This window comes from Ostrinia nubilalis, chromosome 3 (genome assembly GCF_963855985.1).
Source record: "Ostrinia nubilalis chromosome 3, ilOstNubi1.1, whole genome shotgun sequence".
In the NCBI taxonomy this organism is placed as follows: domain Eukaryota; kingdom Metazoa; phylum Arthropoda; class Insecta; order Lepidoptera; family Crambidae; genus Ostrinia; species Ostrinia nubilalis.
The window spans coordinates 358,441-372,480 of record NC_087090.1 but is presented as its reverse complement, the minus strand read 5'-3'; the positions used below and the strand labels follow the sequence as shown (position 1 = coordinate 372,480).

Below are 14,040 nucleotides of genomic sequence, written 5' to 3'. Positions count from 1 at the left end.
TTCACTTTTTCCAAATTTTTTTTTTGTTATGTAACCCTGAATAATGCTTCTCTAAATTGTTATCAAAATTACAAAACCAGCTGCTCCAGCTTGGATGAAAAAAATACATTATTCCCAAAAAAAAATTCAAAATAAAAATTTTGCCTAGTTTAAACTGACTGTACTGAAAAAAAAATGTACTAAACGAGTGTGGCAAGTGACGTAATAATTTGGCGCATTTAGTAAGGATTCCAAAATGGTATAACACTTGGTAAATTTTTGCTGTAATTGTCGACAATTTTTGGTTTTTTGGAAATAGTCCCGTTTTTAACTTTATCTACCTTTGTTAAAAAATATTATTCTAATGTGCCCAAAATTCAAGTTTCTGTGACTGACTACCGTACAGTCAGTCACAGAAACTTTTGTCACCATGACAGTAATTAGTAGTTGACATACTGTGACAAAAGTCACCCGTGCGCGCGCGCCTTTACTACCTGCTCTGCCTGCACTTGTACTTGGTAACAGGGATAATAAGGATATGAAGTTTCGGTTATGGATACGGTTACGGATATTAGAATAATATTATACCGGTTTCGGTTACGGTCACGGATATGAAATCATTTCGGATTATCCGAAAGTCTCGGATAATTTCTGTTATGGAATTATTAGAATTTCAAAAATGTAGGTATAATACAAATAGCAAGATGCTGCGTGAGCGTGACCCACATAGCTACTTTATGTACCAACTAAGATGACACCTATGTATGATAAAGGTAAAACAGGCTGGCATATTAGATGGTGCCAGCGAATGCCAGACAAGTTGGTAACTAATATTAAGATTTAAGGTACAATTCCAAGACGGGCCGCAGACCGCAAACTGCAACCGCAAACTGCAAAACTATGAAATCGGCAGCGCGGCATTGCAGCTGCGGCGTGTATACTGCAGATTTCATAAAGTTTTGCAGTTTGGCCTTTATCCGAAACTATCCGTAACTTTTGAATCACTTTCGGTTACGGTTATGGACATTTTTTTATTTCGGATATCCGATAGTTTCGGTTACGGTTACGGATATCCATAACATCCCTGCTTGGTAAGATGGCCCTCTTCGTCCCGCTCATACCTTTTAAAATGGCTTCTCCATCTCACTTACGCCAGAAACTTGAATTTTGGGCACATTAGAATAATATTTTTAACCAAGGTAGATAAAGTTAAAAACGGGATTATTTCCAATAAACAAAAATTGTCGACAATTACAGCAAGATTTTACAAAGTGTTATACCATTTTGGAATCCTTACTAAATGCGCCAAATTATGACGTCACTTGCCACACTCGCGTAGTACAATTTTTTTTCAGTACAGTCAGTTTAAATTAGGCAAAATTTTTATTTTGATATTTTTTTTGGGAATAATCTATTTTTTTCATCCAAGTTGGAGCAGCTGGTTTTGTAATTTTGATAACAATTTAGAGAAGCATTATTCAGGGTTACATAACAAAAAAAAAATTTGGAAAAAGTGAAGATTTATGGCAACACGAGTAAAAGGACCGTCACCTGGAGTAGAATTTTTTGATTTTTTTTAAATGCCTATTATTTTTAAAATATGCCACATAGATTTTTTTTTATATTTTTCTGATAACCAGCACAACTTGCCTCAACACCCAGTTCCGGCTTGACGTTACATTACGGGACACCCTGTATATGTCAAAGATTAAACATTTAAACGAAGGTTCACTATTACTCTGGAGTAAAGAATATGCTTTATATGTTTGCAAGCTACTGTTTACTACTTCTTCTTCTTCCAAAATTCCTACTTTAAGCCTAATTTCGTAAAAAAAAATTACAAACACTTAAGAAACGAGTAAATAATTTATGAATGTACCTACATATTTACAAAACAAGAAAGAATTTGAACTTGGACAACCATAAGACAAACAAAATAAAAATACCATTCTAGATACCTTAGTCGAAAACTTAGCTTAAATAATTATAATACCAACAAGTTTATGCTGAAAACATTGCTTATAACTAGGTTAATATAAACACAAAGTTTTTGCCTAACACTACTACTAGCGTAAAAAGCAAATGAACGTCCCGTGCAGGCTTGATAACTCGGCTGGTTTATGATAACCCGGCTTCCCGACAGCCCCCAGAGGCCGTAAACATTTTTTGCTTTGCACTACAGCGAATACAGCCATAATCAACTTTAAGCCTTTCAGCATAAGAATTAAAAAATTCTACAACGGTAAGCGGTTTACTGTACTATTGGCTGAACAGAATACGCGCGCCCTTTCTTTGTTTTGTTTTTCAGGTGTTAAGCCTTTATCACAGCTAGCGTGGGCCCAATGCGGTACGTGACATTTCTGTACACTTGTTTATGTTGCTAGAAGATGTTAATACTTCACTACGTAGCCAGTATTCTACCAAGTGTGAGATCGATCGTTACACTCATTTGCTCACTAACTTCGTCGTAGTTCAATACTGGGAGGAATGTCTCAATTTTGACAACCTATTTAAGGATTATTCCACAAACATTGAGTAGAATGTTACCGCGATTTATTTGGTGTAATAAAATCATGAAATTTGGAAGCCCGCACCCCGCAGTCACCTAGCAACGCCTGTTTCGGCTACGCTTAACTCACGGCTTTAAAATTATTATCATTCGTGAATCATTCGACTAAGAACGAAAGCCGATTACTTGTGCCTAACACAAATTAATTTCAAAATAGAACAAAGATTCGTTCGTCTCAGGGATTGAATTTGAAACATTTCGCGTTCAGTAAGTAAACACGAGTTAAATATGCCTTCGGTTTGATTTTGACTCGTATTTACTCGTACCTTAACTCGAAATGACCAATTATGGAAAATTTCCTGCTACCTTACCTGTTACCTTATAATATAAATTTGAGTTCTGAGCTGAAAGTTAACTTCACCATGTTTTGGCCACGTAACCAGTAGAATTTAGTTAGTGAGTTTTCAGTAGCAATTCAACTGTCTATTTTCAGTCTCATTTGTATTAGGTTATTACTCCGAGTTTGGCAAATGTAGAGTTTGAACTGTCAGTACTCAAACTACCGACATGAAACACTCGAATGACCAATTATGGAAAATCTTATAAGTACACGTTGATTGAACAAACAATGAACTGCATCACCTATACAACACACTGTAACTATACCTACTCGTATATGCTCACATCCGTATACCTAGACAAAAACAGAAATATTTTTCACCCAAAATATGTGGCCGTAAACGCGGGAACATTTCAATACGATATGCGTCGTAAGTTCGCGGGTTGTTTTCCAAGGCCCGGCCCAACTATTCAATGTTATCGGTCGTCACAGCTCCTAGTGATGACAGCGAAAATAAGCCGAGGCCACAGAATAATAATATTGACAGCGACAGACACACTCCTGGTCACTTAACAAAATAGCCGTAGTTTTTCAGTTACCTGGTTTTGAAATTACGAGCATTGGGCTTTGAAAGTCGATTAAAAAATGTAGCCGTCACGCGTGTCTGTTATTGCGCGAGACACGTGTTATGTGGATCATCTTTCTAGATTTTTTACTATTGCTTGAGTCGTAAACTGAAATTCTATAATACTACCTACCTATAAAATGCCTTGGGAGGCCTTTGTCCAGCAGTGGACGTCTTTCGGTTGAAACTAACGAACGAACCTGTAAAATTAAATATAACCGAAAGTCCAAACAGAGATGGCTTAACGTTGTAGCATGGAACACGATTATATGTAAGTTTTAGGCGGACGGTTAATGGCGATGACAGCGAGCCCTTGGGCGTAGGCTTTGTACCTGCTTAGTTGTCCGAGGAGCGCGTGATGGAACAACATCAACCGGAGGTCAGGATGAGCTATGTATAACGCATTTCCTTATGTCGGTAGAAAAGCCCAATTAATTAATTTAACACGTGTAATTAGCATTGATACATGCCGTGAGACCCAACCCTACTGTATTGAGCTATTGTTTTAACAACTTCACAATATTCGGAAACGTTTTTATGTTTTTATTTGCCTAGTTCCTTTCTGGTACTAGACGAAGGTCTTTCTCGAAATTGTACGCGCTAAACTCACAACTAGGCTGGATCTTTACTTAGGACATAAAAGTCCCTGTTGATTGATGACATTTCACCCTTTTTCTGGTGAATCTCTTTTTCTATTGTACTTTGAAGATCTAAAGGTCACACAGAGATTTGGTAATAGGCTTCGAATCATTTTAATTTCAGGAAAATATTTATAAAATTATTGACACGATGAGAGAGAGAGAGAGAGGAAGAGAGAAGGGGAGAAAAGTTAACCTCGCTCAATACGAAAGATGATGAGCGCAATTGCTTAGAATTGAATTATAAATTGGCAGAGTTCGTCAGCCTCGGACAAGGCATCATAATAAAAATATGATCAGTAAATCCAATTCATTTTTATGTAAAAAGCCACGCAGATTAAAATATACACTAATATTACACTAACTATCCCATTAAATTTGCTCGTAAAATTTACTAAACGAGAAGATAAAGTTTTTAAATTTTTGTTTAACAACTTAATCCCATCAAAATAAGTAGTTCACATCGCTTACAAAATTAGCATAGGTAAGGCACGCACGCAATCGTAACAATAATTAAAAACTACTTAATTTTTTATGTATTTGAGTTTTTACTCTCGTTGTGATGGTGATCATTATCTTTTTGAAGAAATAGAAGGCTTACTGTGCGTTGTTATTTTGTGAAGGTTGCCTTCTTCATATGCGCCCCTCGTACGTGGTGCGCGTATTGTGGCAGGAAGGAGAGGGATTACTTAAAATGTCACGAGGTTGGGGAAAGACCTGCGCTGGTGGGTCGGCAAGCGTGAAGGCGGTGTGATAATGCTATGGGTGATGGTGGTAAACGTTGCACAAAATAGTAAATAAATAATAAATTAATTTGTTTCTTTAAAGGCTGCCTAACTATTGAAGCATACGCAATGGTCAAACCAAGAATACATTCCATCGTAGTTCGTCTACAGCTATATGTAGAAACTAGCTGACCCAGCCCGACTTTGTATCGCCTACCTAACAGACAATTCATCATAATCTGTCCAGCCGTTCTTGAGTCATAAAGGTTTAACTGTCACTATTTTGTATTGATATAGCCTGCTATATTGTTGACTGTATAATGTAAATTGAAAACTGTCTTGTCGATTTTTTCCAGGATTGCGCGTTTGCGAAACACCCTGTATAAGGGCAGGGGTGCAGATTGTGAGTTGCGTCGTCGCCTTTTTGATTATTTCCACCGGTTGAGGGATGATTTATATTCGCGCGTCTCACGGGAAGCGTTGATGTCTGCCGTTTGGTTTAAGTGAATATTCTATAAAAATACCGGGCGACTTACCAGAGTGAGGTTGACAATGTTTCAGGGACTTTGAGGTTACACACATTATTTTTGATGCTTACCATTTCACAACTCGTTTTCGTCAGACACTTTTTACAGCACTATAAAGAGCAAAACTTTGTCATGTTTTACAGGGCATTCTTATGCTACGAGTACAATAGTATTTTGGAACTTGTGGTCGCGGATTGAGAAAGGTATCAATCTAGTTTATCTATGGTATGGTTATAATGCCAACAAGGACAATGCACGAGTACAAGTACGTCCTTGACAGCCTCCTTGTCTGTTAGTTTGCGTATCTAACTACAATGTTGTCGCAAATGTATGCTCGAATTTCGCTGAAGGCGTTAGTGCAATGAGGATGACCGATGATCTCGTAAATGTTCCTGACTCTAATATTTTGAACAATATCGTCTTGACCCAAATACGCCAAAATTGTGATGCTATTAAATAATAGGTACAAGGGACTTTTTCATAGGGAAAAACGAGAAAAAATAAAGGTGGGCCGACAAGGTTAACCATTCTAGAATGGCGCGACACTTTCCGGCTCCTCTAAAATTTGGCTTATCTACTTACCCTCTTACGGAACGTAGCAACGTGATGAATGCTACGGCGCAGGTAGCGTCGCACGAACTCGCGTCTAGGGAGGTCTAGTTATCGATAGTTGCCCTCGATTTACTGTGTTAGTTGTAAGTTCTAAAAACTTTATAACAATATGAAGACTAGATGGTTATAACTTTTATGGTAATCTTTGGAAAATACACTGTAAATTCTCACTCTAGGTTCGTACCTACGTCAGCATAAATAGAGGATCAGAGGTGCTTATTTAAGTAAGGTCTACTAATCTGGATTGGAATAATCAGGAATAACGTGGAATTGAGAGTAGGGAACAGAAGGAGTGTACCTATCTCCTGTATATCATAAAGACTTCAAGTCTTCGAAATTATGTCTTGCCATGAGCCGGCTAGGCGGCTAGTTAGAGAGTCCTGTCGCTATTTTACCAGAGCGTCACTATTCGCGACGTCACAGCTGAGGGGAGAACGGGGCAAATTGACAAAGGGCCGCCGAGTGGATGGTCGTTTTGCGTCTGACGGCGCGGGTGCGGAATCCGTGATGAGCCCACGCCTCCGGGACGCATAAAAACAACGGATCCCGGAAAATATGACGCCTAGTGCGGCCGCGTGATGGCGCGAAGATTCAGGCGGGAGGTGACATCGCTCGCGTGGAGGCGCCGCCACTCAATCCCATGTGTGGAGTTCAAAGGACTACTTTTAAGTAACTCAACACAACAAATATGATAGAACAAAGTTGCAATGATATTTTTTTTAATACTCTTATTTTTTTGTAAAATAAAAAACAAATAATATCACATAGATCGCACCCCCCCTGGAAGAAGTATGCAAGTCCACTTGTGCGATATTTTTTTTATTGCACTAAAAAATCAAGAAGGAGGTAATACATATTGTCAATTTTTTTCATAATTTTTCTCTTAAAAATGAAGAAATTATGTACGAATATGTAAAATATTGCAACATTAAAATATCTAAATTTCCATAGCAAAAACGAAGTAAATACATTTGCACTTAATTGTTTAATAAAGTTCCGTATGAATAATAGCATATTAATAGTTACGTACATCTTCCACGAAGATTTTAAAAATTATTTTCGCGTATCTATTGTTGCATACTTATTTTAGGATATTATTTGGTGGGTATCGTGGTGCAAGTTTAGTTGCTTAGTTTTTCCACGAAACTTTTGTGCACATTGTGCTGGTAATTTTGTGCAAGTCTAGATGCCTAATTCTTCCACGAAACTTTTATTCGAATAATAATACATAACAATGGATACGTTATTTTCTACGTAGATTATCTTTGTGCAAGTCTAGTTGCCTAATTTATTTTACGAAACTTTTGGCGATGTTGTGTTTTATACCGATATTGATACATTTATTTAGATGTAATTTAGTTATTAACAAAGCACAAATTAACTTAGTTTCAGTTATTTAAGTATCCGAACCACTACTTCTTGCACTAAATACTCTTGTAAGACTATCAGATCCTGTGTGTTTATCAAAAATTCGTACCAATGATGGTGGTAAAACGTGGTAAAATGATCGGTCTTTATGAGTACAAGATCCATTTTAAATTCTGTCTCTCTCTTCAGTGAACCGTTATCGTAGTAATCGTGATAAATATTCATCTTTCCATTAGCATGAGTTCATTTATCAGCTTCTGCGTGTATTGCCAGCGTGACAAGGTATGTCTTTACGTCTTTCAAAGCAGTAAGCAACAATCGATGTGTCCCCAATTATAGAATGACACAAGTTTTTATATGTATTTTAAGGATTATTGTAATCAAAAGGACATACTCGTAATGGTCAGACGTTTAAAAATGCAACAACCTGATTCAAAACTGTTGCCATCTTTTCGTATGTACGATGAGGGAATACTGACTGTATTCTTTTCAGGTGGTACTTGATCGACCGGACGCCAACCTTCCGCAGACCTCCACAGATTGTACTTGCCACTGGAATGTAGTGCCTATCCTAGTGTTGACGCTATTTGTCCAGTAAACTGCATTTATTTCCAGGCCTTATGAAACTCCTGGCTCAGACAATGTTCCTATCCTGGTTGCTTCACAGGTCCGGCCACTCTTCAACAAAGCGTATAAAATCACCTATAAGTTTTGGACCAAATAAAAACTGTTCTTTCTTTCTTTATAGGTTCAGCCAAACCAACGCAATCTCAAGCGATCAGCCGGCGTGCAGTGATGGCGATTAGACTTAGGGTTCGGCCAAACCAACGCGATCACAGCGCGATCAGCTGGCGTGCAGCGATGGCACCTAAATGCATTGTTCGCCATCGCTGCACGCTGGTTGATCGAGTGTGAACCTTATAGGATTTGGAAGTGATGTCACCAACGAGTTCAATGTGGGTAGCTTTTGTAGTCATGCAGACAATAAATATCACTATATTATAGGCTTCTATAGTTTTGTTCCCTTGGACATCAAAATTTAAAAGGGTCCTTCAAAATCGTCTCCCTTGTTCATGAATTGTCTAGATTGAGATACTTGCTGTTCTAGTAAATCTACCATTATTTGTACTTTGGCAGTAGCATTCAATTTAGCACAATTGAAACATCTGTGCACGTATTTTCTCGCCAATGGTTTCGCCTTGATAATCCCAAATGTGGAGCTGTATCAGCTTTCTTATGAATTATAGTATTAATTATTATAAACGTTTTCGACTTTCTCCACGACGCGGTTTGCAACAATAGATTTCCACCTATTCGTCTCTCCAGACAGCTAGGCGATCACAATAGAAAAACCTGTTCACAGTGTTCGAACATCTGTGAGGTTGGTATTCTTCACATTTGCTTCATCCAGTTTACTCAAAGCACCACATAGCTCAAGACGTGGTAAAAAAAATAGTTTTTAGAGAGCACTTGAGTTTTTTAGCAATTCATTTCGTTTCAAATCCTTCATCTAGTTGATAGTGAACGGCTGCAGTTTATTGCACTCACAGAGGCATCGCTAAATTAATTATATTGTATTTTTACTCGGCCTGCATACAACGCCTTCCCGCTACCTTTATCAGGTCGTCGGACCACCTTGTGGATGGATGTCCTAACGCTGCGTTTTACGGTACGTGGCCTCCGCTCCATAACCTTGCTGCCCCATCGGCCGTCAGTTCTGCGTACTATGTGCTTCCAACCGCGCGATGTGGAAGTCATTGGGGGAGGCCTATGTTCAGCAGTGGACGTCCTGTGGCTGAAATGATGATGATGTATTTTTTCTCTGTATCTACTATACATAGATAGTATACCAACCTATATCTGTATTTTGTCAATGTGAATCAAATCCTGCCGTATCTTAATCCAATCTTTTTCTAATGAGTTACTTATCTTTCCATCCTTACTAGTTTTTTATCAGCCAAAGTTTTTGTTTTGAAACAAATAAATACTTTCTATTCTATTTCCATTAGAATCTTAGCCATGACTGTACTTAACGCTAAGCTCCAGCCAAGGGGATCAAAAAGTTTGATCAGATGTATAAGATAAAATGTTACGTTTCATGGTTGGTTTTTTGTGGTATATTCACATTGCATTGAAATCTGTGCTCAAATTCCATTCAATACCCAATACTTGGACTGTTCCATCAAGGTTCATAAAACTACTTTGGCACTAGCTTATATTTTGTTGTCTTCTATTGACTTCATAAACTCAACGCAGAACTAGGTAGCAAAAGGTATTTGACCGCAATTGCATGTGATGTTAAGTGAGATGCAGTATAAGATGATAGATATCTACCTGTAAGTGCCTATAAGGTCCGGTATAGTGCTCAGGAGAGACAGCAGCAGGCAGCGACCTGTTCGCATTATAAAAGAGTTTATCGAAACGCTTAGTGCAAGCTGGTGAAATGTCGACAATGTAGGAATGATACGTTAACCTGCGTCTGATGATGGAAGGGGGCTGGTGGAATTAGGTCGAGTAATTCCTTCGCACATTCTCTGAAGTGTAACCTGGTGGATGGTCACATCAGATGTATTATTATCTGCTCTGTAAGTTCTCATTAAATTATAGCATTATAGCTTCAATTGACCAGTCCACTCCTGATAAAAGGTCGTTGATATAAAAATATTGTTTTATTATTTTATAGAAATCGGTACTCCGGTAATCCGAATCATTTTTTGTCACATAAATCTGAAGTCATTTATGAAGCAAACACGTTTCATCTCATTATAATATTTCTCGGGTTTTCTTGCAGCTGGGAACCTACAAGCAGTTCGTTATTCAGTGAAATATAAATCGAACCTTAACACAAAGCATCAAATATTATAATCGTGCGCGAGTTGTCTCCGTATTATTCCAGACGATCGCATGATGAGGTAAGTATACTGTCAGTCTTGTTTCTTTTTCTTTTTCAGGTAGGTATCTTTTTTAATAAAAAAAAATCTGTGTGTTCGTTAATCTTTTTTTAGGTCTAGTGATTTCTGTAACTTCCTTTCTAATTGAACGGACCTGAGTGGTTATGTTTCTGGGTTTTTAAAAGGGAAAGGAGGCAAACGAGCAGACGAATCACCTGATGGTAAGTGTTTACCCGCCGCCCATAGACACCCGCTCCTCGGTGAGTTACAGGTGCGTTGATTGTCTTTAAAGTATTAGAGTCTGCTCTTTAAGAGCAGACTCTTAAAGAGCAGACTTGTTTTAGGTCGTATTGGTCCGCAAATACTGCAAGCGGCAGTTCATTCCTCGGTTTGGTGTCTGCAAATGGTGATTGTGGATTTTCTGTTTTAAATGGTAACTTTACAAAAATCTATCTACCGCTTCCGTAAAAAAAAATGTCCTGAAGCAGTGGTTGGGTTAATACTGGGGAGTGTAAAACTATAAAAGTGCTTTATAAAAGCCTACTTGCAAAAATAAATGAGTTTTATGCCCGTTTTCACCATTAATCCCAAATTTTTAAGTGACCCCTATAAAAACAAAATTCCTGTTATGTATCACCATAGAAGTCACTTACAAATTAGGGATTGATGGTGAAAACGGGCATTAGTCCTTTTGATAGCTCGTCTCTCCCTAAAAATGCAATTTTCGAAAATTATAATATAGTTATGCAAAAATATTGTAACTTTTTGATTTTGAATAAAGCTATAATTTTAAATACAACCATAAGTTATGTAATTTTTCACAAGGTAAAAGTACGTTATCCTTTTTACGAATTTATTTCGATACGAATAGTTCGAGGAAAAACTACGTAAACTACACTTACACGTTGAATGCACGACTAAATCTGAACGCCAATAAGTGGTTATCTGCAATAATACCAAACAGCATGTATTCCTTTACATGTGAACAATGCAATATTCATAATTACAACAACAAGGTGTTAAATATGTTTCGCGGAATAAGTACGCAACGCTCTTTTTTAAGTTTTTCTCAAAACCTATTAAGTGTATTTTAAATATAAATACATAGGCCCCTCACAGACATTTTTAGCTATCTTTTGATGTATAACACATATTTTTAATAATGGTAATAAATTTTTAGGACAGTTTTTTTACGCTCCTGAAAAGTTGGCATTTTTCACTTGCGTACTTATTCCAGGAAGGGTGCGAGATAATAGCCACATATTTACACCAAATCAAGGATATAAGTGTATAGATTCGAGTAGGCATTGAAATAACAGGGAAAATGTTTTAAATGTTAATTATAACAAAATATTTTTTCTCTTTTAATATGTGTGTCAGTAAAGAGTACGTTTCAGTGTACCCGGAACAAAAACAAAGTACCCCAAAAATAATGGAGAGGTTAATCTACATAAAAATGAAAGTGCCAGACTCCGTATCTACAGCAGGCCCGGCCCGTCCCCGGCGATAACGGCAGATCGTTATTATGATACCTTCGGTAAGCAGTTAAAAATGCCGAAATGCTTGTTCTTACCCTCCATTTTTCTCTGTGACAAGGCTTGGGAAGATTTATTTATAGAGGAAAGAGTTCAAGGATACCGAAACTTACACGCTACAGAAAAAAGAGTCTCTGGGCCCGTATCATGAAACGACCCAAGTATGAATACATTATTACATACGCTCAAAACAGATTTAATCATACGGGCCTTCGAGTAAAAATGAAGATTCAGATTTTTGAAGACCAAATTTTTTTTACAATTACAAAACTTTTAACTGGTTTATTAATTGTTGTATTACTTTTAATATTAATTAAGAAGGCTTTAAATTTTGATTTTTAAAATTTAAATCCATTCTACCCGAGCTCGGCTACCTAACCGTTTTTATTCCCATAAACACTTTTATGATTCCACATTTGTTTTCATTCTTTTACACAACGGCTTTTGAATTGAAGCGATTGCGTATGAAATCATGGAGCGTGTATGTTCGTATGATTAATGGTCGGGCCGCTTATTACCGTTTTGTTTATTCTGTACCGACCCTCCTTATGCAAAGCGCGGCCCTTCACTAGCGGGGTCATAAGTGGTTTTGCTGAAGGGCCGAACATTAGTTATGCTTGGAATTTCACATTGTGTATCAAACAGTTGTCTTAATATTTTGTTTTTTTAAACGAATTATTCAGGAATTTGATAACCCTGGTTTTCCATATCGTTTACAGTTGTAGTAAATCAAAACCATCGTTAGTTCGTTTCAGCCGATTGACATCCACTGCTGGACAAAGGCCTCCCCCAAGGATTTCCTCAAAGACCGGACCTACGCCGCCCGTATCCAGGCACCTCCCGCGACCTTCACTAGATCGTCGGTCCACCTAGTGGGAGGCGTGCCCACACTACGTCTTCCAGCTTTAAGTTCAATTTAAATAATATCTTTACAATCCAATTATCACAAAACAGTTATCATCGTTTCAGGAATATTTGTTTGAAACGTAAGCCATTTTGTCTAATTCTAAGAATTGCCGGCTGTCATTATCAAGAAATTACGTAAAGAGCAGGGGCTTAGATAAAAATCGTATTACGTTTTATTAAACCAATTTCGCCTTGAAAGGCTTACAAAGTGAACGAGCGGCAGCTTATTAGAATTAGCTGTAGGTACTTAACGTTATTTTTCTGGAAGTCTTTTGTCGAGTGAAATAATAAAAAGCTTTCCATTGATCTAATAGGTTAACGAAAATTTGATATTTACCATAAAATATGCTCTTAAGTGTTATTAATAAGGACTATCAAGCTTTTTTCAAGTATGTACTTGATTATATCACTCGAAAACTTAAACGGGTATTGAATTAGTGAAATTCAGCGTTTTACTATTTTTGCATTTATTTTATTAAAATGCACTTAGGCAAAGTCATTTCATAACCAGATAGAGTTTTAAATTTTCAGCTCTGTAACGACGTTCTCTCTCTTTGGTAGAGTTTGATGTGAAAAACGCCATAGATCAAGTAGCACTTGTATCGGAACGGGCACAGGTTAATTTCAGCTGAAAGCGCCGTCGGTCGCAACATTCGTCACTACGCGCGCAGCACGTCGCGTCGCTCCATCGCAATGGAAATTTACGCCCGCGTTTGAATTTCAGCAAAGTCTGCATTTCCATCCAGAGCCATTTTCATTCCACTACACAATAGTCGTATCAGTACAGCCATCAATAAACTTCATCGAACTAGTTTCCCTACACCCGTCACTCATCAATAGTCTCTTCATGTGTGGCGGTTACAACCGTATCGCGTGAAACATCGCCGGCAAACAGTGGAACTTTTGAAAGTTATATATTAAACTGCGCGTCGGTATAGCAAAGTTTTGTTTGAAAGGGCAGATACGAGCGCGTTCGCCGATGACGTGCGGTTTGCGGCGGCGCTCGTCGCGCCAATGCGCGTCTGCTGGTGACAAATATTTTCCGCCCGCCTCAAAATTTCATCGTGTAACGCGAAGTTTGAACTCGACTTTTACATGCAGATACTCCACACCCGAATCCACTCCGCTTATCCGATCAAAATAGATTCCTACTTTCTTTTCCGCTTTAACTTTAGGAAGTTAAGAAATCTGTCGGGCACTTCCAACAAAAGAGTAGTGAAGAGCAAAAAGTCGGACGTTCCACTGTTTTATTTCGTACCCGCTTTCCTTATTCTGTTGTATTGCGGAGTTTCCAATCTTTTCTCTTTTCAAGATCTTAGCGATCTCCGACTCCTGTCTCGTTCCTGCGCCGCTTCACGTTGTACGCGTCGCAATTTAAATTTTAT

The 14,040-nt window shown here is 37.9% G+C and overlaps 2 protein-coding genes across 2 annotated transcripts in view; one reads left to right on the top strand and one right to left on the bottom strand.

Annotated features, from left to right (window-relative positions):
* Positions 1 to 14,040, bottom strand: part of LOC135087433 (uncharacterized) — a 364,186-nt gene that overhangs the window by 179,540 nt on the left and 170,606 nt on the right. The gene's annotated exons all lie outside the window — the stretch shown is intronic.
* The window catches only part of LOC135088256 (nephrin), a 135,420-nt gene that overhangs the window by 4,173 nt on the left and 117,207 nt on the right, over positions 1 to 14,040 (top strand). The window lies entirely within an intron of this gene.